A 24366-nucleotide genomic window follows, 5' to 3' on the forward strand; every position below is an offset into this window, starting at 1 on the left:
TGCCTTCAGTTTGCAATCACCGAATGAGTCAAAGCATATCACATAGTAATTACAAGATATTGTTGACTAGGTGACAAATGAAGACCAAGAAACAAATGCAAAACATATGGACTGGTTTGAAAGAAAATTTCAAGGGAAAGTGAATGAGAAAGTATCTAGTGAAATAGCACTTTCACAAGTTGAATTGGAAAATTTAGTAGACAAAGTGAAAAAGGTACTTGAGAATATATTCTCATTGTACAAAAAGTTGTGTGACTTTTCATACTTCACACAAGAGACAAGCCAAAAGACACTGAGCTTGGAAATAAATTTAAACATTCCAAGCATACAGCTATCAAATGATCCAGCTCAAAGTGAGAAGCATTTTTCTCAATCACTTCAAACTCACAAAGAAATAGCCATATTAACAGCAGATGAGGCCAATATCAAAGCAAAACTGATACAGCTATAGTCCTCCATTACCCCACATTTGGAATTACTCCACAAGGAACAAGTCAATTCAAAAACCGTTCTTAAGAAAGATTCTAATCTTTCTACATCACATGGACTTATTCATCTTGCTGCAGAGACTACTATCCAGCATAAGTCACTAGAAATTTCTTTGAACAATTGGGATATAGTTCTCAAGATGATTATGGGGGTAAACAACACATTTTTTGTGAAATACAGCCTTAACCCTTAAAATCCTTTGACATAAGTGTCAAAAAGGGGGAGATAAGAATAAAAGGAGGAGATAAGAATAAAAGGGGGAGATATTAACTAAAGAGGAGATACTATATGATGTATGAGGCACAACCAACTTAGGGGGAGTTACAATAATTTTGAGGTATCTATTGTAAGTTACAAATTTTGATCAAGTTTCCTTTAAAATCTCTATATATACCGAACAGATTAGTTAATGTACTCACAAGGTCAATTAAGTGTTTTTGTCACTCATGTCAAAGGGGGAGATTGTTAACCTCATAAGGGTTTTTGACATTTGAGTGCCAATACATTTATCTACTTTCTATATTGGAGCCGAGTACACCATGTATTTTGAGCCACAACAAAAGTTGAGTTAGGAAAGACTTTAGGTGCCGAGTGAAGATCAAGTGCTGAGTGAAGTTCAAGTGCCGAATGACTCTAAGTGTCGAGCAGATACAAGTGTTGAGTGATATTCAAGTGCAGAGTCATAGATGATGCCAAGCAATATAGAAATGAAATAAGTGTCGAGTAAGCCAGTTTGTTATTAGTTCTGAGCATCTGGAATCAGCAAGTGTCGAGCAACACAGAATGTACATATGAGTTTGTAACTTCATTGATTCATATGTAAATCATTTTCATGGCCGACATGTGATGAATCTCAAAGGATTAAATGATAAGATCGAATCTTTTATTTTTCCTATGCAATCTACATGCAGCCAATAAGAAAAATGATGAAGGCATGCAACCAATGGAAGAAGTGCAAACAATGAGTGGGAAATAGAGATTGAATATGGATCATAGATCCATACCTAACCCTAAATCCTCGAATGTCTTTATAAGGAAGATGAAATTTCATTGTAAAACATATGAGTGGATATACAAGGGTGTGTAAGGAAAACTACTTTCAAAGTAAGGACTATCAGATCACAAAGGAACAAGATCAGAGAAAGCAGATCAAGTGCCTCTATTCAGCAATCGAAGGATTGTAATCTATTAGGTTTATTGTACCTAATACTTTCTAGCAATTGTATTAGAATGAAAATCCTATGGTAATAGGTTAGCTTAAAAACTATTTCATAGATCATTTAAATAGGTGATTAAATCCTTTAATAGGTGACACTTCATGTAAAGTTTTTGTAAATCCTCTAACTAGGTCACTATCGATATAGTGTAAAGTCTTTAACAGGGCAGGCCTTTAATACGGCAGACCATCAGAAGTGGTTAAAACCTTACTACTACAGAAAATTTTGTGGGTATCATCCCCACCCCAATTTTACCTTCTTATTCATGGAGGGTTTCTGGGTTACCAAAATCTGAAGTGTTATTTGGTGATTCTTATGTTTTTCTCATAATTGTTTGATAGGTTTGTATGTATGCAATCTACTTTCAGTTTAAAGATTTTAAATACATTACTTCTAATTCACCCCCCCCCCCCCCTCTCAGAAGAATTCTTCCCATTTGAATATTCCAATAGAAAAGATGTCCAAGGTACCCTATGCTTCAGCGATAAGAAGCTTGATGTATGCTATGGTATGTACTATGCCAGATATTGCACATGCAGTGGGAGTTGTTAGCTGGTATATGAGTCATCCAGGAATTGAGCATTGGAATACAGTCAAGTGGATTCTTAGATATTTGAGAGGCACATCCAATAAGTGTTTACACTTTGGGGATTCTACTACTAATTTATAGGGCTATGTTGACTTATATTTGGAAGGGGATATTGATACTAGCCAGAGTACTATAGGTTACATCTTTACTATTGGTGGGGCATTTGTGAGCTAGGTTTCTCAGTTACAAAAAATTAATCCTCTATACACTACAAAGGAAGAGTACGTTGTTGCTATAGAGGCAACCAAGGAGATGATATGGCTTTAGTTCTTCTTGGAAGAATTGGGACATCCTCATATGGATAATTATTTGTTTATAGATAGTTAGAGTGCCATTCATCTTGCAAAGAATTCAGCTCTACATTCTAAGACCAAACACATATAGTTGCGGTACCATTTCATTTGATCAATTTTAGAGGAGCGATAGTTAAAGCTGGAGAAGATACATAGAAATGAAAATCTAGTAGATATGTTGACAAAGGTAGTAACAAGGGAGAAGCTAAACTCCTCTTCAGCTTCAGTTCATTTTCTAGACTGAACATGAATAAAAGAACAACAGAGTCTAGGGTGGTTTGATCCATTGAGAGCCCCATGTGGTAGTGGTATTGCTATAGGATCAGTCTCCAAGTTGAAGATCATTGTTTAGTGTGGAGCCTGATCACTCCCTAAGTGGGAGATTGTTAGTCTGTGGTGACTGATCAGGAAAGTATTGTACATACTTCATAAACTCTTTGGGTTTTGGGGCAATGCCTCGAAAAAGAAATTTTGGGCCATGGCTAATGTATGGCCGATGTTGTGGCTGACATGTTGTAACCCTAAAATAGCATAAATTACTTGTATAAAAGGAATTAGGTTTAGATATTTTTCATTATTATGTTATATTGTGATGCGAAATTGGTTCTTACGATGGTATTAAGCTGTAAGGGTTTACTGATTGTAATCTTGTTGTAATTACTAGATTGTAATAAGATCGGACTTGCTGTTTGGTGGACATAGGCCATGGATTGGGTGAACCACATTAAATCTTGGTGCCTTGTGTTCTTTTTTGTATGATCTATTATTTTTCTATTATTGGTTATATTTGCATTTAGTTTTTATTTCTATCTTTGGATAAATCCTAACAAAACTAGGGTGGGGATGAAACCCACAAATCTTTATTGTTGCAACAATAAATTTAACCTATTAGAGTTACAATGTTTGATTATAACCTATGAACTACCCTATGAGGGTTCTAACCTATTAAAATCTACAAGACTATTATGTTCTACCCTATTAAACGATTTCACACTTAAAATTAAGTAAGCTATCTATTAGGAGGTTTACATAGATCTCTTAGGATCACTCAGTTAAGAGATTTTCCCTAATTGAAAATTGATTTCATGCGTAACCCTTGGTTTTCTTTGGAAGCTAATTTTGGATCTCCTTTGTATAGTCTCTAATGCGATCTCTCAATCTATCTCTAGTTTTTCCTTATTAACTCCTTCACTTTTTCTTTCATTCATACATACACATTTTCCTCTATCACACACACACACACACACACACACACAAATTTGTAGGTTAGAATCCTCCTAAAACAAATGTTATGTGAAAGTTCTAGATCTTGATTGATGATTTACAACTCATGATCTTTTTCCATTTCTATCTAATTTTTTGACTGGTTGAATTATATTTTTTTAGGATCATTGCCTTCTGTGATGATGCATAATATCCATCTTGATTGTCTGTATAAATATTAAATCTCACATGGAAGCTAGGTAAAATGGTTTACATATTTTTTTGTTTAATTAAAAACTCATATGACAAAACTAAACTACTTGGCGCTCATTCATTATTCACGTTCATACTAGAACATAGTTTCTATATGCATGTTATTCTCTATTTTTGTAGCAAATATTGTCTTTCCAATTTACTCGATCTCTACTAAAATAACTTGGTTCATGTATATGAGCAGTCTCCACCCAGGTGCTCAGAAATCATTAATGTGTTTGACATGTTATGCAGAATATACAAGTCATTTTTTATGCTTGGCCTTTACTACATGACTCATTTAGAGTGATGATCGCTCATCCTTTCCTAGAAAATGACTATGTGTTTGGATAGTAATATACAACATAGGTTTAGACATCAATAGTAGAATTATCTTATAGGGATTTAGGAGCCAACACCTATATTTACAAGATCTTACTCTCAGTCCATCCTTAAACTATATCATCTAGGGAAGTATCTACCACCTTGTGACCTTTCTAGTATAAGTTCTAGACAAGGTTTATTTACCAGCCTATATTTCTATATAAATACTAACCATAGATGGGCTAAATTGTCAGTTTATTTAACCAAGGTTTTAGGTTTTGAGTACATTAATATCTCTAAGCATGCATGCATAGAATGTAGATTGAAATGGTGTATTAGTTATGGTAACATGGTTTTTTCAAGTGCCTAATGCAAGTCAATGAATCAATGGCGCAAGGTCAAAGTTGAAATCTTTCTATTTTGCATAAGCACTAGAGACTCATTAGAGTTGTGTATTCTTTTTAACTTTTCTCATTAAGGAATCAAGAAACCTTATTCCTCATTATTTTATCTCATGTCTTAGTCTCATACAAATTCATGTCAAACATTTCCCTAAAAAATAGGATACTATTATATTACCCCAACTCTTCAATGGCCATATTCTATATGCAACATTCCCACCTTAATTAATGTAGAAAAAGGCTATTATATATTTAATGAATAATATAAAAGGTTCACATTTTACTATAATTAAAGAGGGGCCCTTATAAAATAATATTATGTAGTAAAGGAAGGTTTTTCTTTCTAAAAAGAAAGGGATGGGGGATGTAATGTTAAGGAATTGGCCCATATCCTATAGCCTCTAAAATTTTACAAGCAACCAACCTAACTATTTGAATACCATAGCCATAGAATTTTAATGATAGGGTCATCATTTGTAATAATCTATTTGATGGCCCTTCAAATAGTACACAATATGAAGGGGGTGAAGGTGAGGGGTATAAACTTCTAAGGAATTTATTTGGAGCATAATCCTACATGCATATCAATTCTATGAAAAACATATGATATGTAATGGTTCACCCCTATTAATTCAATAGATAACTAATTATTATAGACCTTATCCATCTAAGAGTTAGTATATTTTTTGAAATGCCATCCTATTGAAACAATTGAACTTGTGTTAGTATATTGTCAAATCAAAATTTGAAAATTAATAATTTTAATCAAACTATGAAGCCTATAAAATAAAAGATTGACCTCTTGAAAAAAAATTGCCTTAAAAAATGAATCTTATAAGCCTAGAGAAAATGAGGGATTCTTTTACAAATGAGATCATAAATGAGATCCATAATGCTATGGGTAGGGCAAAGGGAAAACCTAAGACTATTTAAACATGAGTTTAAGGACGTGCTAAAGATGTGGAGATAGTAGTAAATATGAATATTCCTTTCAATGATGAAATATATATTACGAATGAAATATGTGGGTAAGTGTCACACAATAAATTTATCATTATTTTCTTATTATTTACATCTAAAAATAATTGATAGATTAGATTAATGAACAAGAAGATTTAGTTTAAGCTTTAAAATGTTAATAATTCATAGAGACTTTATGTTATTAGAAACTAATTTGTGTGTTCAGGATGTCTTATGCTAGGGAAAATTATATAAAGATAAAGATGATAGTTGGACACAAGATAACCAAATAGAAGGTTATAGTTAGTAGATGTAAGGCTATGTTCATACTAGAGGATTATGAGCTTGGGTTATTTAAGGAAATAAAGAATACAAAGTAGAGAGATTTAGAAACAAGAGAGCACAGATAAGATTTTTATAAGATACCATTATATTTTGACATCATGATTTATAAAAATTGAAGGTTGCTCGATACTTTAATGGTCTAAAAATTAACATTGCAGATGAGTTAAGTATGTTCAATATTGTTTTAATTTAAGAATATTTCATAATCTAAAAAGAAAATAAATTGCTCTTTTTATTATGTATAGAATAATACATAAAGGTATTGGAAAACTAGTAATTAGGGAAGAACCATTACCAAAAGAATCACGAAATGAGTATAGCTAATAATGGATATTTATAGGGAACTTTTTTAAAACATGGGAGTTTTAGTCATGTGTGTTTTTAATGTTTGGTTAGTTCCAAGAGAAAATAGAAGCTAGTGACACATGAGGAGAAAGTTGAGAAGGATAAACTTAATGAAAGAGAATTTTAAATTTAGATGAGAGAATATTCAATTTAATTATTACAGTTATGTTGAGAAATGGGGAACAAAAGACTTTTAAGAGGACATGGATGTTCTAAACTATTTGCAACTCCAATGGAAAATATTGTAAAGTAAAATGTGATTGCAAAAATAAAAATAACCTTGTTGCTAAGGAAATGGTATAGATGTTCATTTTGAGAACATTCAAGCATCCTTGTGTTAGTAGAATTAGTTGGGTTTAGGATAAAGATATTGTATAAGTAAAGGAATAGTGTTGGGTTATTTCTAATATTACACAATACAAGGATAATATCATGCATAATTTATTTGATATGAGAAAATTGCATGTTTAATGGATAGACCTTGCCATTATCATGTTGGTAATATTCATTATTCTCAAAGAAATGTATTTACAATAACCAAATATGGAAGATGATTTTTTTGTATGTCTTTTATTCGATGAAGGAATGAATTATAAGACCATGAGAATCATCAAGAATTCACCTTAGCTGATAAATCTATTTTATATAAAATTAAATGGATTCGCAAGAAGTACTTGAAAGGATTTCAAAGGTTTAAAATTTCTTGAAGGACTTGATAAACATAATTTAATCAATTAACCTAGATATACATAATGACAACAAGGTAATGTTATAGTTAGTTACTGGGTATGTTCAGGATCATGGTGTGCCAAAAAGTGGCGATCTAAAACATATGTAGTCCTTAAATGCATCAAAGAACTTCAAAATCTATTCAAACATTTTTTCCACCCATACTAATACTAAATGAAAACAATTAATACCTTTATAAGGCCTACTATATCTTTTGATACCAACCCTATATGATCAACTTAAAAAATCCCAAAATTGTATTTTTTGCCTATTCTTGTGTGTTTTTTATATCAAACATGTAATTGATGACTTTGTTTTTCACAAAAACTTGATGAAATAAAAAGGGTCTTTTTGATAATGTTCTTAGATTTTCATAAATGTAGGGTTTCTTAAATTATGAGTTTCATAAGTAACTATTACTTATTTTTTAATGGAGTTATGTATAAAGTGTTGATTGTCACACTACTTGAAAAATATGTATAAATTTCAAATGGTACAACAATTTTGAAATCCAAAAGATGCATCACATTCTATGCTTCTTCTACTATAAGGGGAAAACAAAAAACAAAAAATAAATTTTGTAAACTTTTAAGTAGTTAAGGTGTTTAGACATGAGAGTTATTTAATTCTAGAATAATCCTACAGTAGAAAATTAATAATTAATAATTTATTTAGAATAGAAAAAATAAAAAATATGTGCCACATCAAGGAATGAGTCTACTTCTTCTATCTAGAATATCATTTAAAACTATTATCATTTGGTTTTGATTAAGGTGGTCATACATACATCTACTTCTTATTTTTACCCTAATTTTTTAATAGTATTGCATTAAAATTAAAAATTTTGACCAGTAAATTTTACTTTCTTCAAATAAGACCTTTTAGTTTAGAAACTAAATTCAATTTCCTAGGGATTATTTTCTCTCAAATGTTTGATATAAAGTTTATAACAAGTAGAAAATTGCACGTCAAGTTGACATAACCTTGATTTGTTAATTTTTTATTGCCACTTAAGAGCATAGTTTGGTTGACCATGATCCTGCATATACCCTAATAGAGATGATATAGTAGCATTAGATGAGATTTAGAGCTTTCTAAACTTTTATTTAAGAGAAGTATGTCTCTTTATTTTAGAGGTAGACTCAAATATGAGAAGGTGATATTGATAATACTAATTAACTGTACAAGTGAGAGAGGTAGATGTAAGTGGACAAGTAAAATTTTGTCAGAGTAGAGATATTTGTAGAAGTAGATTTGTAGGGGTGGGCTATGATATCTAAACTTATTCATTATTCTATTAAATAAATTTTGAATACTTACAAAAATAATAGTACCGTAAGTCATGGGTATAATCAGAGTTGGAGTTATGTCATGCCTTAATACGGACCTTGAGTGAACAAGACAAAATGTTACTATGTTTAGTGGAAGGATTTTTTTAACACATCTATTTTACATAGATTTCAAAAAAATAATTTTAAAAATTACTAATAGGTTCTCTAAATGTGATGTTTGCACTATATGCATTCATTTAATTATTGAGATTCATGTTCAAAATAAAATTACATAGATATAAATTGCATACACTTGAATGAGAATTTTGTTTCCCTTTTAAGATAAGTTTACTTATTTCATATTAATATAATCTATAAAAAAATACCTTTCATTTTCAAGAGTAATTCTAACTTCATTTTAAAAAATAAAACCTTTTAACATTACATCAATAGTCAAAGTTTTCCATTAAACTTTTTAATACAATGGAGGAATGAAATATACATAATATACATGTTCATAATACACTTATCCTTATCAACCTACTTTAAACTAATATCTTAAAATGCAGTGCTTTTCGTTAAATATACATAAAAATGCCATTAGTCTTAAAAAATGTAATATTTTTACATTAATTAAAAATAATCAGCACAAATCACCATCTTTAATCAATGATGACTTGAAACATGAATATTACCTTAAAATAATTTAACACCCAACTATGTGAACCTTAATGATCCACTCCCTTGATATAGAATATGAGACCCTAATCTACATAGGTTCTATGGAAATCTAAAGGACATGCTTTACCAAACAAAACATTCAATGTATATGGGAAAATGTTCACATAGACTTCTAGAATTTATCAAACAAGATTGAGGGTATAGAATGCGACTAGGAGAGTTTTGTCACACTTTCTTTAATATTCAAATCAACCTCCTCAACTAATGCCACATGTCATATCTTAGACCTACTACATGATGTCATGCAGTTCTAGTACTCCAGTAAGGCAAGTATAGACCCAATATATTGTATCCTAATTAATGTTTGAATCCTAAAACACCCACTAACCCATTCATTTAATTAATTTTTCCTCTTTTAAAATTAAACTCATATGTAGATACAACCTACTATAGGTTCTATCTTGATGGGGTCAAGCTCGATAATAGAATGGACACAGTAGAAAAGGAAAAACTTTATTAACTATGAAAATATGCTAATACACTTAGTACAGAGAAAACATACTTCAAAAAATGCCCTATGGGCTTACAATAGTATAAATCTAGAGATAATTTCTCCTTCTAGTACCTCTTCTCAAACTCCACTCCAAACTTCCTTTTACAATGCCAAAATTTTTCTTAAATAGACCCCAAAGGGTTAAGGATTAGGAATACATTATAGAAAGTGCTAGTTGGAAACAACCACCCAAATAGAAGGCTCTAGAAGTCACATTAGAAGTCTAGGAAGAATTAGAAGAATAAAAAAATGGTAGCCCAACTTTCGCAAGGAAAAACTTTTAAACCATAGCTCTGATTGACGAACCATTTACATTTCTAGAAAGCTCCCAGAGTGCTCTATGGCCCGGTGGACTAGATTCACTCATACCCCATTTTTTGGTCCTATTCAAGGTCATCTAATGTCCCTAACCTTTCTTTGAAGCATTCTTAGGAGGTCCTCCAAAAGCTGAAAAATTGCAATAACTTTCAAACCGTGGGGCCTTTTGACCTGATTCTTTTTTTGGAATGTTCTAAATTACAATTACAATCATCTAACAAATTTACACCTTCTAACTAACAAAAATTATGGCTCAATTATATACTCCTATTTTTTTGACATTTACACATATCCCAAGGTGCTTAAAAAGTCTAACCCAAAACACCAATAGTGGAACTATGAGAGTTGGAAATTTTATTTGACCCAAATGGGTATCCAGAAATGAAAAAACATGAAATAGAAACTATATCTAGGTATTTTTTTTGGGTGACACGAGATTTCCCTTATACCTTTGGATGCTCCTGCATCAGACACTCAGGGTAGATTGAAAACTGGCCTTGTCACTAGATGGATGGTAGAGGAAATCCCAAATGGGAAACCTTAGCTCTTGATATCCAAGTTTAGTTCTCTATTGGCCATCCTTTCCACTTAACTAGGTACTCTTCATACTTCCTATTTTTGGTACTCTTGCCCACACGACTATCCAGAATCTTTGTTATCTCCTCTATCTTAGAAGTAGGAATTGGATATGGCTCCAACATCAAACCCTCATCTGCACCATCATCGTGATACTCTGTTAAGTCGACAATGTTGAAGATAGGAGATATGTGAATTCCATTTGGCAACTCCACCTCATATGCATTTCCTGAGTCATGTTTCTTTAGAATTTTGCAAGGGCCAAATTTCTTCATTTTTAGCTTATTGTAAGTACCTACTAGAAATCTTTCTTTTCTTAAGTGTACCATGACTAGATCCCCTACTTGGAAAAACTTATCTCTTCTCCTTTGATCAGCTCTAGATTTATACTATTGGTTCATCTTGGTAATGTGTGCTTGGACCTCCTCATGTAGACGCTTGATATGTTTAACAAATTCTTTTGCTTCAGCACTTGTCCTCTCCCCTTTCTCCATCTTCCTTAATTCTAGAGCAGTCCTTGGGCTATTTCCATATACAATTTGGAATGATGATCTACCAGTACTCCTATTTATAAAATTATTGTAAGAAAATTTTGCTTGTGGTAGAATCAAATCCCATCCCTTGAGCTTATCCCCAACTAAACATCTCAACAAATTTCCCAAGCTTCTATTTACCACTTCAATCTATCCGTCAGTTTGTAGGTAATGTGTAGAACTAAACTTCAAGTCCATTCTCAACTTCTTCCATAATGTTCTCCAGAGATACCCCGCAAATCTAGTATCTCTGTTAGAAACTATACTTTGTGGGAGACCATGTAGTCTAACCACCTTTTCGGAAAACAAGTCTACAATATGGATAGCATCATGAGTTTTGTGGCATCAGATGATATGTGCCATTTTGGAGAACCTATTGACCACCACAAATACTGAGTCATTACCCCTTTCTGTCCTCAACAATCCATGAAAAAAATCCATACTTATTTCCTCCCATGGCTTTGATGGAACAGGCAATGGCTGATATAGTCCAATATTGTGACTAAATCCCTTGGTCGCTTGACAAACCTAGAAACTTAGTACAAACTTCTTCACATCTTATGACATTTGAGGCCAAAAATAATGTTATCTAAGAATGGAAAAGGTCTTACCTCGACCAAAATGTCTTGCCATCCCTCCACTATGTTTCTCCTTAAAAAGATTTTCCCTCATGGAACTCCTTGGAATGCAGAATTGACTGCCCTTGAACAACATACCATCCTAAATAGAATATTCTAGCCACTTGGTTACATGTATAGCAATAGGTTCTTTACAAGCTTTCCACATTTCAACAAAATTAGGATCCTTAGGGTACAAATTCTTGAGTTCATAAAACCTAACTACTTCAACCTGCATTATTGTAAGCAACAACTGCCTCCTACTCAATGCATTTGCAACCCTATTTGACTTTCCACTTCTATGCTTCAACACAAATGTATAACTCTACAAGAACTCTACCCACTTCATATGCCTCTGGTTCAATTTACCTTTGCTATTTAGGTAATATAATGCCTGGTGGTTAGTGTACAAAAAAAATTCCTTTGGCAATAAATAATGCCTCCATTTCTTTAAGGCCTGAACTATCACATAGAACTCTTGATCAAAACATAATACTTCTTCTTTGAATCATTCAATTTTTCACTAAAATATGCAATAGGCTTACCTTCTTGGCTCAATACAACCTTAATAGCACTGCTGCTAGCATCACAATCCACCTGGAACACCTTACTAAAATTAAGAACTACCAACATAGGTTGTTCTATCACCTTATTCCTTAGTATTTCAAAACTTCTCATAGCTGTCAGAGTCCATTTAAACTCTTTTCTATCCCCTCTTATTGTGTCAGTTAGGGGTGCACATATGCCACTGAAATTCTTAATGAACTTTTGATAAAAACTAACTAGTCCATGGATTGATCTTACCTCAGTAGCAGAACTTGGAGTAGGCCACTCCAAGATGGCTTTTACCTTCTTTGGATCCATTTTGAGACCTTCAGGTGATTTAAAAAACCCCAAGTAGACTAACTCCTTTTAAGCAAAGCGAAACTTCTTCAAATTAATTAGTAGTTTCTCTTCCCTCAATCTCCTAGGAATACTATGAATATGCAATAAATGTTCTTCCAAAGTCTTGCTGAAAATTAAAATATCATCCAAATAAACAATAACAAATTTTCCCAAGAACTTCTTACGTACCTCATTCATAAGCCGCATGAAGCTTCTTGGGGCATTTGTCAATCCAAAGGGCATGACTAGCCACTCATAAAGACCGTCCTTGGTCTTGAAGGTAGTTTTCCACTCATCTCCTTCTCGTATCCATATCTAGTGATAACCACTCTTGAATCTATCTTTTTGAAGTACTGAGCTCCACTCAAGAAGTCCATAAGATCATCCATTCTTAGCAAAGGAAAGTGATACTTGATGGTTATCCTATTTATAGCTTTAGATTCTATACACATTCTCCACTCTCCATCCTTCTTTGATGCCAGTACTGTAGGTACTAAACATGGACTCAGGTTCTCTCAAATCAAACTCTTCCTCAATAGCTCCTAAACCTATCTATTTAGTTCCTTAGTTTTAGTAGGAGTCATCCTGTGAGTAGCCTTATTAGGAAAACTAGCTCCAAGGATTAAATATATCTAATGACTAATTTTCCTTACTAGTGGCAATCTTTCTAGAACATTATCAAAGATGATATCTCCAAACTCACTTAATAAATATGAAACTTCAAGTGGTATTTCACTACTAGCTTCCTTATCTTTTCTAGGAATCAAAGCATAACACATACACCGATGTTTCATACCATCCAAAAACTTTCTTCCATCAGCAAGACAGATCCTAGCACTATTGCATACCTTTTCACCTTCTTTTATCATGGGCTTCAGTTTGTGGTGAACTCCATTCTTTGTTAGAGAGTATGTCTTTGCACGACCACCATGTGTTGCATGCCTGTAAAACTACCATGGTATTCTTCCAAACAATAGATGGCAGACATCCATTTGAATAAAATCACAAAGAATTTCATCATGGTAACTCGCAATTTTGAACTTCACTAAACATTGTTCACTTACCAGGACCTTATGATTATCCTTCACCCAAGTGATCTGATAGGGCTAGGGGTGTTTCTCCCTCTTAAGATTTAGCTTAGAGACCATCTCCTCTAACACCAAGTTGTCAGTGCTACCACCATCAATGATCACATTGCAACATTTATCCTCACACTTGCACTTGGTACGAAATATACTCCTTTGTCCTAGTTCAATCTCACCACTTAGTAGGACCCTTTCATTTATTGAAGTCTCTCCTCTTTATGAATCCTTTGAATGTGATGATTGTGCATCCTCATCCACATGAGAAACCCTAGCTTTACCCTCAGCTCTCTTATCTATCCTTCTTTGTTGTTGGGGGCATTCAAAGGCACGATGACCTTCTTCATTATAATGGAAATAGGTACCACAAAAACCTCCTCTTCTTGAACCTTGTCCACATCATCTACCTCTTCCTCTTTGATCTCCAAAGTCTTGATCATGGGAGCAATTGAAACCCTCATTCCTCTGGTTCGTGCTAGTACCCACTTCTTCATTTTTCTTTTGGGTCTCATTTTGACCTCTAGATGACCTACCACTACCCCTTCCTCCTTGACCATGCCCTCTTTGTCTCCCTTCAAACATTTTATTTAGCTTCTCTTCAACTCGCAGGGAAAATTGGTATGCCTCCTCAATGCTGGTCATTCTTACCAACCTTTATTCCTCCTGGATGCTAGGTCATAACCCATTGATATAACGAGAAAACTTATCCTTATTTTCTTTTGCATGCCCTACTCTAATTAGAGGTTAGTAAAACTCCTCCATATATTCCTGGACTAATTTTTCCACTTGCTTTAACACATGCATCTTCTTAAACAAATCTAGCTCGTAACCAACATGAATGAACTGCTTCTTTAGTTTGTCCACTATGTGATCTTCTCCTTTCCTCTTCTATTTCTTTCCAATTGAACCTCTTGCCACCAAATTTTGGCATGTCATGTTAGTTTGGCTTTTGCAAACTTAACCCTATCTGGGTCCCTGATATCCTCATACTCAAAGTACTCCTCCAGTTCATTGATCCAGTCGATCAACTCATCTGGTTTTAGATTTCCTGAAAATACACCCACATCAAGTGTAGGTCTTTTTCCAAACTTAGTAATGGACCTAAAAAGAATTTCATTTGAATTTTCTAATTTAGAACTTCCCCTTCAACTTCCTATCCAATTTCTTCTTCTTCATTGTCGTCCTCACTTTCGTCACCTACGGCAATATTTGTTCCTCTATGGAGCTCCTTCTGCAATGCCTAAACCTGCCTTTGGAGGGCTCTAACCTCCTCAAGATTAATAGCTCTAGCCCTTCCACCACACTATCTTTATGAAGGCATCTTCTTAACTCAAGCCCACAAAAACACAGTCCTGGTGCAAACTATCTCATTGTCGGCGCTCTATCTACACACTCAGGAAAACCTACTCTGATACCGCTTGATGTTGTCAAGCCTGATAATAGAATAGACACAACAGGAAAGGGAAAAATTGATTAACTATGAAAATATGCTAATACACTTAGTACAGAGAAAACATACTTCAAAACATGCCCTATGTGCTTACAATAGTATAAATCTAGAGATAATTTCTCCTTCTAGTACCTCTTCTCAAACTCCACTCCGAACTGCCTTTTACAATGCTAGAAATGTTCTTAAATAGACCCCAAAAGGTTAAGGACTAGGAATAAATTCTAGAAAGTGCTAGTTGGTATCCACCACCCAAATAGAAGGCTCCAAAAGTCGCATTAGAAGTCAGTGCAAAATTAGAAGAATCCAAAAATGGTAGCCGAACTTTCGAAAGACATAAATTTTGAAACATAACTTTCAAAATTCTCTATGGCCCTATGGACCAGATTTACTTGTCCCCTATTTTTGGGCTCTATTTGAGTTCACTTAATGTCCCTAACTTGACTTTGAAGCATTCCTAGGAGGTCCCCCAGAAGCTGAAAAATTGCAATAACTTTCAAACCGTGGGGCCTTTTGACCTAATTCTTTTTCTAGAATGTTCTAAATTATAATTACAATTATTTGACCAATTTATGCCTTCTAACTCACCAAAATTATGGCTCAATTACATACACCTATTTTTTTGGCATTTACACATATCACAAGGTTCTTAAAAACTCTAACCCATAACACCAATAGTGGAACTATGAGAGTTGGAACCTTTATTTGACCTAAATGGGTATCCAGAAATGAAAACACATGAAATATAAACTATATCCAGGTATTTTTTTTGGGTGACATAGGATTGCCCTTATACCTCTGGATGCTTCTGCATCATATCTTTTACTATAAAGTGTACTGCCATAAAATGGATGAAATTGCATTTTAAGACCTTTTAGAACCCTTTCCCATAATTCATTTCATGGACCATAGAATAGCCTTTCTCAATGTCACTTTTTTTCCTCTCCTATTCAATTACATGTATCTTTTTCATTACTCTCCTTATAACATGGTCTTCTAGCTATTATTTTGCTACCTATTGATCATATCAATCTCTTATCTTCCTACACTCTCTAGGAACTTTCTATGGCCTTTTTGAACCATCATCTAGGAGCATGTTGACCTTATTGAAGACTAGGCCAACCTAAGTTGACATATTCCTTGGTGACTGTGGGGTTTATGGACTCAAAGTCTTGAACTTTTCCAAATTATTTAATTGTACTCCCTAGTCCATTTGATTTTTTTCTCACATGAAAAATAGTATAAAAGGATACTTGGGGGTATCATTTCTAGATATCTCATTTCAAAAATTTCTCAATTAATTCAAGCTCTTTCTCTCTAGCAAATATTTCAGCCTTTTGCATTCAAGGAGATCTAGCACTCAAGTATTCAAACCAAAAAGTTTCTTCAATCATTCAAGGATATTTTGTTAGCACTTCCTCTTTCAGATCTAGGATGTTGTTGGTGATCAATGAAAGAGACATAAATTGATGTGTTCATTATCTTCTTCATTTAGAAATATTTAAATTCATTGCTCCATGATGTGGTTCTAGTTGATCCTTTGCAAATATGGAGATATCATGCATCCTTCGTTCCCAATTAAAGATCTATGATACAACACATTTACATAGATTCAAGAAAGGTGAATCCGTACTACAAAGTTGGAGCATTTGAGGGTGATAACTCACACAAAAGTTGAGCATGGAAAACATGAATATTACCGATATGTTACAAGAATATAATCTTGGCATATATCCATCACCATTGGCCTTCCCAAGAGAGCCCTTTGAGAAAGTGAAATGAACAGACTTTCACCAATAGACAGGAACTTGGAGATAGCATGCCACATCTTCCCCAGTTACTACTTCTTCATGCAACAGCTGAAAAATGTTCAAACAAATTATCATCATGCCTATCTTACATCAAATGGGCCAGCATAGAAATCTTCTTTCATATCATGTCTTCAAAAGCTGTGACCGTACCATCAAGATCAATCTCAAACAACTTTTCAACTATTTTAGTATATGCAGTCTCGTGGCACTTCTCATCTGCAACAATATTTCCACATATTTGAGCTAGTTTGAGATCACCATGATCTTTGGCAAATATTTATGTATTACCATGCAAAATGAACATTGCCCTCTCCTGGAAAGATGTGTGCAAAAGCCAAAAAAAAGGGACTATTTTATATTCGAGGATTCATTCCTGATCCAATGAGACATTGTATGGTCTTTTAAATCTATCTCATGTCCACATGGACACACAATTAAAAATACTTATGGAGAATATCACCATGTCTATTCTCCTCAGCTATCTACATACAAGTCCATACAACCCAGGATGTGGGACTGGCACTGCTCTCATCTAGCACCCCATCTAAAGTGTTAAGCATAGTCTGACAAGAAGGTGATGCTTCCTCGTAATCATATCTCTTACTAGAAAAACTAAGTAATCATTCAGTAATTCACAAGACTACTCTCGTAACTCTTTCACATCATCAGCAAAGGCCTCAGAAGTAGGACTAGGCCAAGAGTCTTGTGTCTGCCAAGAATTCTCAATGGGTTTATCATGATCTTTGGGATTCACAAACTATGTGACTCCAAAATCTTTAGCAATGACAAACTTCTTGGGATCAATGTCAATGCCAATAAAACATGAAGCACTTATTGTTTTGGTATTCCAAGACCTGCAATCTGAGATCTTAGAATCATTTCTCAAGATTTCTACAAGCTGTCTCCATTCAAGATCTTCGCTAGCCTTGCAACTGTTGCAATCTTGGGATCAAGTCTAGACATATTCTTCAACTATTTTAAAAAAGAATCTATATCATGCATGAAATAGGCTGGCAGGTTTTTTGAAAATCTGGTGTGAAAATGATCTTGGATGGGCTAATTTGGGCATCTTTATGCAAATAGGGCTTATTTTTGTTCTTCACAATTAATTGCAATTGAATGGGCGACGCCTTTGGGAGAACCCACAATTTCAGTTGTCACAGAAAGCGGGTTTACATTTGCATTCATGCCTATCATGAATGGGATATGAGGGTCCTTCAAAATTGGTTGTTTTATCAGTGGCCTTTCTATCAAATGAATTTTTCACATTCCCCATACCTTTCCTTTAAGATAGCCACTATCCTAACCACATGGGCATTTTGGAAATGATTCAAATATATCTTCCACTACCTTTGAGTGTCTATGTGAGTCTAGCCATTTAACATGTGTGGCCTAATGGCCATTACCATGAATCCTCTATTGTATGCCATTCACTATTGACAAATATATTATTACTTACTTGAACTTACTAATAACCAAATTCCTTCAAGAAGGCTTCCTATTTAACAATTTGCATGAATTGCCATTCATATCTTATTGAAACTGAGAAGCTAATCTTGATATCCTTTGACTAATCCTTACATTCAGGAAACCAGAGCAACAAAACCACAATTTTAGTTTAATTATATATTGCACAACAAGCCATGATTGGATAGGTTTTGTCAAACATACTATGGTTTCCCTCGTTCATCAGAAAAAATTACCCTTGAATTGGGATCACGAACTTGTTGGTGGAGAGATAGACTCAGGTTGACCTCTGACCTTTTGTGGTATTCATGGTTTGATCTCAGAACATGTGAATGTGTTGGTTGATTTACATCAAAATCATGTTGACATTTTGTCAAATAGGTCATAGACATTCCTTTCTCGAGACTCATTTATTTTCAAATGAACTTTTCCCTTGTGTGCGTCGGTTGTGAAACTGTGGCTATGACATGTCCAAGATTTCGTTCCATCTATTGGGATATTGTGTTCTTTATAAATGATTAGCATAATATTGTATTAATCATATGAGAAAATGCCATCAGATCCCCCATATAGGCCTGAAGATCACAACTTCACAATCATCCTTTATCAGAGAAGATTGTCAATGAGAACATGATATCCGTGCCGAGCTAGGAGCTATGACCTACCCAAAATGACAACACTTGAACCAACCCACCCAACTTATGAATGAGAGGGCAAGAAAGAGGGAAACCCAAAAATGATGGACTAGTTATGAAGGACTTAGACCTCAACATGAAACTGACTAGACTGACTTGATATGACCAATATTGCGAAAAAAAATGGGTGAATTAAAGTCAAGCAACTATTGGCTCTGACTGGGGAATATGTACTACAAGGTGCATAGAGAATGCAACATCTTTGGTTAAGAAAGTGCCTTGCACATTGGGTTACAGAGTCTAGACCAAAGATCAATGAGAAAGTGCATATAGGGAGGGTAGAGGGGAGTAGGGAAAACAGAAACAAAGTGAGAGAAAACAACCACAATAGACTAAGCAAGAAGAAGCTACACTAGACATACCAAAATTGAAAATAAACGTTATTTACAAAAGGTGAGGAGACCTCACCAGTAGGACCAAAAGCAAGGAAAGATTCAAATGTGGCCATTCATGGGAAGAGAAAAATATGAACCTTTTCTGAATAGAGGAAGATACTCCATCAATCTGAAACAATGTTGGTAACCTTTAGCCACTCCTTCACTGTTGAACTTAAGTCCCAAAGCTATCTGCAACATGATGACCCACAAGACCTTTCCAAACAGCCATGCTTCATTATAGATCTCTGATTCATTTACGTTTCCATGTACATCCTTTCTTGCATACTCAAAATTCTATGATGGAAAGGAATATTCAACATATTCTAGATGCATTACTGGAATAGAATTTGTTTCATCTTTTTTAGTGTTATCATTTCTATTTGTTCCATCATCCTCCTTAGTAGAGATATCATCTTTCAAATCAAGATTAGCAAAACTAGAATGTTGAAAATCTTTGAGGAAAGAAATATCATCATACCTTTTGCAAGTACTTTCAAGAACAACTTCTGATTTCAAATCAGAGCTGAAAAATGTATCTGTATTTTCCACATGCTCTAACTTCTTTTGTGAAGGATAAAGACAATCATCAAATTTGGTATATGCTGCTAGAAAATAGTCACATATATTTACTTTATTACCAACACAATGATCAATAATATTAGCATCAAAACAATTGCAAGCATCATTAACTTGAAATTTCAAGCCTGGGGCCAAAATTGAATGGTTCTTTATTACTCGCAGACTCTATCAGAACTAAAACATCCTCTTCATATCTAGCATTTGTTAAATTTGAAAAATGTTCCTTTGAATTCAAAACTTTAATATTTGAATTAATTGTAGAAGATCCATATGTGTCTGATACCATGAATTGATCATTCTTTATTTTAAGATTATGAATATCTTCATCTAATTCTTTATCTTCTACATGAAATTTTAAAACTTCACTAGTGATTGAAATATTTTCCTCTTCAACATCTACATTCTTAGATTTAATAGGATGAACACTAAAACATAATGTAGCCAATTCATTAGTTTTAGGAAGATAACAATTGGAAGTATAATCCTCATCTATTTTTCTTTCAATTTTTATTTTTTTATTTTTTTTATTTTTTATTTTTTATTTTTTTTTATCAATAAATGGCCAAGGCCTTGATATATATTATTAATTTAAAAGTAATTACAAAGCATATCTCTGTTCAAATGGGCACTCTTAGGAAAGAATGGAGAAGAAAACCTCTAGTCTTGCCTAGGACAAATGTCCTAAATTATTACAACTTTAAAAGGGGCATACCCCAGTGAAATTGTTTCCCTAATAATTAAATGTAATCTGGGGGATACCCCTAATAATTTACAACTTAAGAAATCCATAATTTCTACCGAGTGATGCTAGGATAGTGATCAAGGGATTGATTATAATCTCTCATTTTACTTCCTACATTCAACCATTTTTTATGCTAGATATTCGAACAAAGGGTTAGTCGTTAATAAGAAAAGCAAAACACATAGATACCTATCAACATAAAGAGCTAATCATGTACACTGATTGAAAATAGTTAAGAAGGAAGGAAAAGAAACAGAGGTAGTGAACTAAACTACAAGAAGAGTAACAGTAGTTAACTATGCTAGATGACCACTATGAAAAAATCTGAATGTATTCATAATCATCAACAATATGAGCCAAATTCCACATCATAAAAGTTTAAGAAAGGAGTCTTGAGCCATGATTTCTTTACTAAAATCATTACTAAGCTCAAAGTAAAATCTTGAATTAACCAACTATAATAGAGAAGACCCTTTTCTATGAGATTGCCCAGCTATAGCTTATAGAGGAGGTTTTATTAAAGGATTAATTAATTAATAGATTTAAAGAGCCCATAATGAGAGGCTACATGCTAACCAATCATTACTAGAGTTAGAACCAGTGGCCAAAGTGAGGAGAAAGGCTTATCAAAAGATCAGTCGGGCGAATCTGGCCAGCTTAAAATTAGTCTTGATTAGGAAACAGAGTTCGACCCATATTGCAGATTTACTACTTATTACTGAATTACATAGAATTCCAAGCAATGATACTACACCTAGAATGCAAATTCGAAGAATTTCCTAAGGATGGAAATTGATACTCAATTCTGAGGAAGCTAAAAAATTACCAAGTACCAGATCTATGTAATATCTAAATACAAATCACCATTTGATTCATGATATCCTCATAAGAATTGTCATGGACTATAGCTAAATCTAAAGCTGATATTAAACATTTATTAAAGCTCCGAGTGTATAATTTCTAGGAATTTTAGACTTGGCAAAACATTCATCAAGAGGATTAGTCATTGGATTTTCTTCAAGACAAATGGATTCCAAAATAGGCCCATCATCAACTTTTGCAATTTGAAAATCAGTTTTGCATGAAATTCAACTTTTCATGATCTAGAGATACATTAACTACCCGATCATCTTCAAGCAATAGTTTATTTTTGTCTTCTTCAAATCTAAAACTTTTTAAATTAGAACTAAATGAAGGTATGAAAGAACAATCTTTATCTATTGTCCTTATCAATTCTTTATCACTATAGGAGATGCCTTCATCTATTGAAAGTTGTATTTCCGAATCCTTTACATCCAAGTCTAATTCATATTCTAAAAATAAATTTCCAAAGTGCATAGGTTTATTACTACATTCACTAGCTTGGTCTAGAAAACTTCTTTGATATGAATTGTTGGAGCTTGGGAGTTGTCTTTTCAAGGCAAGCAATTCATTATACAATGTCTAAATCAAGACTTCTTATGAGGTTGATTCATTGATGCTAACTTTGTTATGAATTTCATGATTCCATAAACCTGCAATGATCATGTCATCTTCCAATTCTACAACAATTCTTTTAGCTGCCTCCAAATTTGCAAGTCTGGATCTTCTCAATTTGAAGCCTATGTCAAGAGGCATACCATTGATAAAGAAAGTTTTCAAATTGTGTGTGGTAGGTCTATTTGTTGCTAGAATTCTATGAATGATCTTATTGAAGTTAGCAACAAAATCTCTCATACTTGTAGAAGATAACTTCTTTGTTGATGCTAGTTGAGTCATCAAATCATATTCATCTTCAACAATCTTGAAACGATCTTCAAATGTTGCTCTCATGGTATCCCAATTTGTGATGGATCCATTTGCCAAATGGTAAAACCAATCTGTAGCCTCCTCAATAAGAGTCTTAACAAATAACTGGACTGCAACATCTTCATGATTAATTCCCAAAATATTCATAGCTGTAAAGAATTTTCTTATGTGTTCATCGATAGTAATCCTTCCATCTCATGAGAACTTGGGTATATGCTTTCTAGAATTGGAAGGAAGAGTATGATAGGTTGCAAAATTAAGTGGACTAGTAGAAATTGCCCAAGGTGTAGCCATGTCTTATTGTAATAAAGTGACAAAAATTTGAATCAAATTTATGAAAAGATAATGATGTTACCTCAATCATGAGCAACCAACTTTCCAGCAGGTTCTCCAAAAATATATTCTAATAGGCATGATCTGTTTACAACGGATTCGCCAATCTCTGAGTAGCAAAGAAAATGAATATTGTAGCTTGAAAAAACCAAAGTACTCTTCCTCTTAGTCAACAAAAACATGAGCTAGGAACCTGAATGATAAGACTTTAAAATCTTTCAAACTCTGATATAAAATAGGTTCTTTTAAAGACATAGAGTTGCCAATCTCAAGTAGAGATAACAATAATAAAATTTAAAAAAAAAAAAAATCTCTAGCACTAATCTTCTTGTCCAACTCCCCAATAGAGTTGCCAAATTTTTTTTTTTAAACAGATTGTTCTTCTACTAATTCTCTTTTTAATTTGCCCAATTTGTAATGAAGAACAACTTTACACAACAATTGAGAAACTATTTCTAAGAATAACTAGTTTCCCTCTAAATTAAGGTAGAGCTCCCTATGTGAATAATGTTCAAAAAATTATGTTTCTCACCTAAACTAACATGGGGTATGCTCTTAACCCAAGAGCAGAAGAGGCAAATTGAATTAAGCCTAAACAGGACTTAATCCAGGCAAGAAAAACTTTCTAATCTATAAACTAAGCAATAGAACTCACAATTCTTATGAATCCATATGCTTAGCATCAACTAAACTATAGAAAGTATCAACAAAAATATAAATGAAATGATCAAGAACTTCCAATGAATCCTTCTCTGAATCTCCCAAAGCACATCTTACCTTAGTTAATTCATATCTTCATAATGAAAGAATGAAACATCTCTTCTTTCTTTTTGTAATTTGGATTTTAAAGAAAGAAACATAGAAGAAACGAATAACTAACTAAATGAGATAGGAACTTATTGATATAAAACAACCTTCCATTGACTCTGCAATATTAAGTCTATTACATCAATAGTTTACCCCGTCTCTACTTCAGCTCTTTGAGTGTATGCAGAAAAGGCTGAACCTGGACAGTAAAGAATTGACACCAAGAATGATTGTCTCTGCAATCTTCCTTCATATGAACAATTTTTTGACCCTCAATACTAAGTTTCCTACAACATTTATAGAATTTCCTTACAATCCATAGAGTTCCCAGGAACTCATGATCTTCCATCTTATCTAAATACTAAAAATCAAGAGACAATATATTGTGAAAATGCAAGGAATATGGATCAAGTCGATCTATCTTTTCACTTCCTCATAAACGAAACTGAATAGTTCTTTTACTGTTTAAAACTTTGAATCAAGATATGAATATCAAGCTATCGTTTATTACAAAATATAGACTTTTAATGCCTCTATGCCTCTGAAAAGTCTCTAAACCAAATTCTATATTATGATCTCTTGGTGTCACTTTAGATCTAGAAAATAATGTCTCATCCTTTGGAGAATGATCAAGAATGAAGCACATTACAACAGGAT

The 24366-nt window shown here is 33.5% G+C and overlaps 1 pseudogene; it reads right to left on the reverse strand.

Annotated features, from left to right (window-relative positions):
• Nucleotides 1–16958: 16958 nt before the first annotated feature.
• LOC149528831 (stearoyl-[acyl-carrier-protein] 9-desaturase, chloroplastic pseudogene) lies at nucleotides 16959–22716 on the reverse strand (annotated as a pseudogene).
• Nucleotides 22717–24366: the final 1650 nt, after the last annotated feature.

Source organism: Cupressus sempervirens, chromosome 11 (assembly GCF_028749045.1).
Source record: "Cupressus sempervirens isolate cs-2001-9-10 chromosome 11, ASM2874904v1, whole genome shotgun sequence".
NCBI lineage: Eukaryota > Viridiplantae > Streptophyta > Pinopsida > Cupressales > Cupressaceae > Cupressus > Cupressus sempervirens.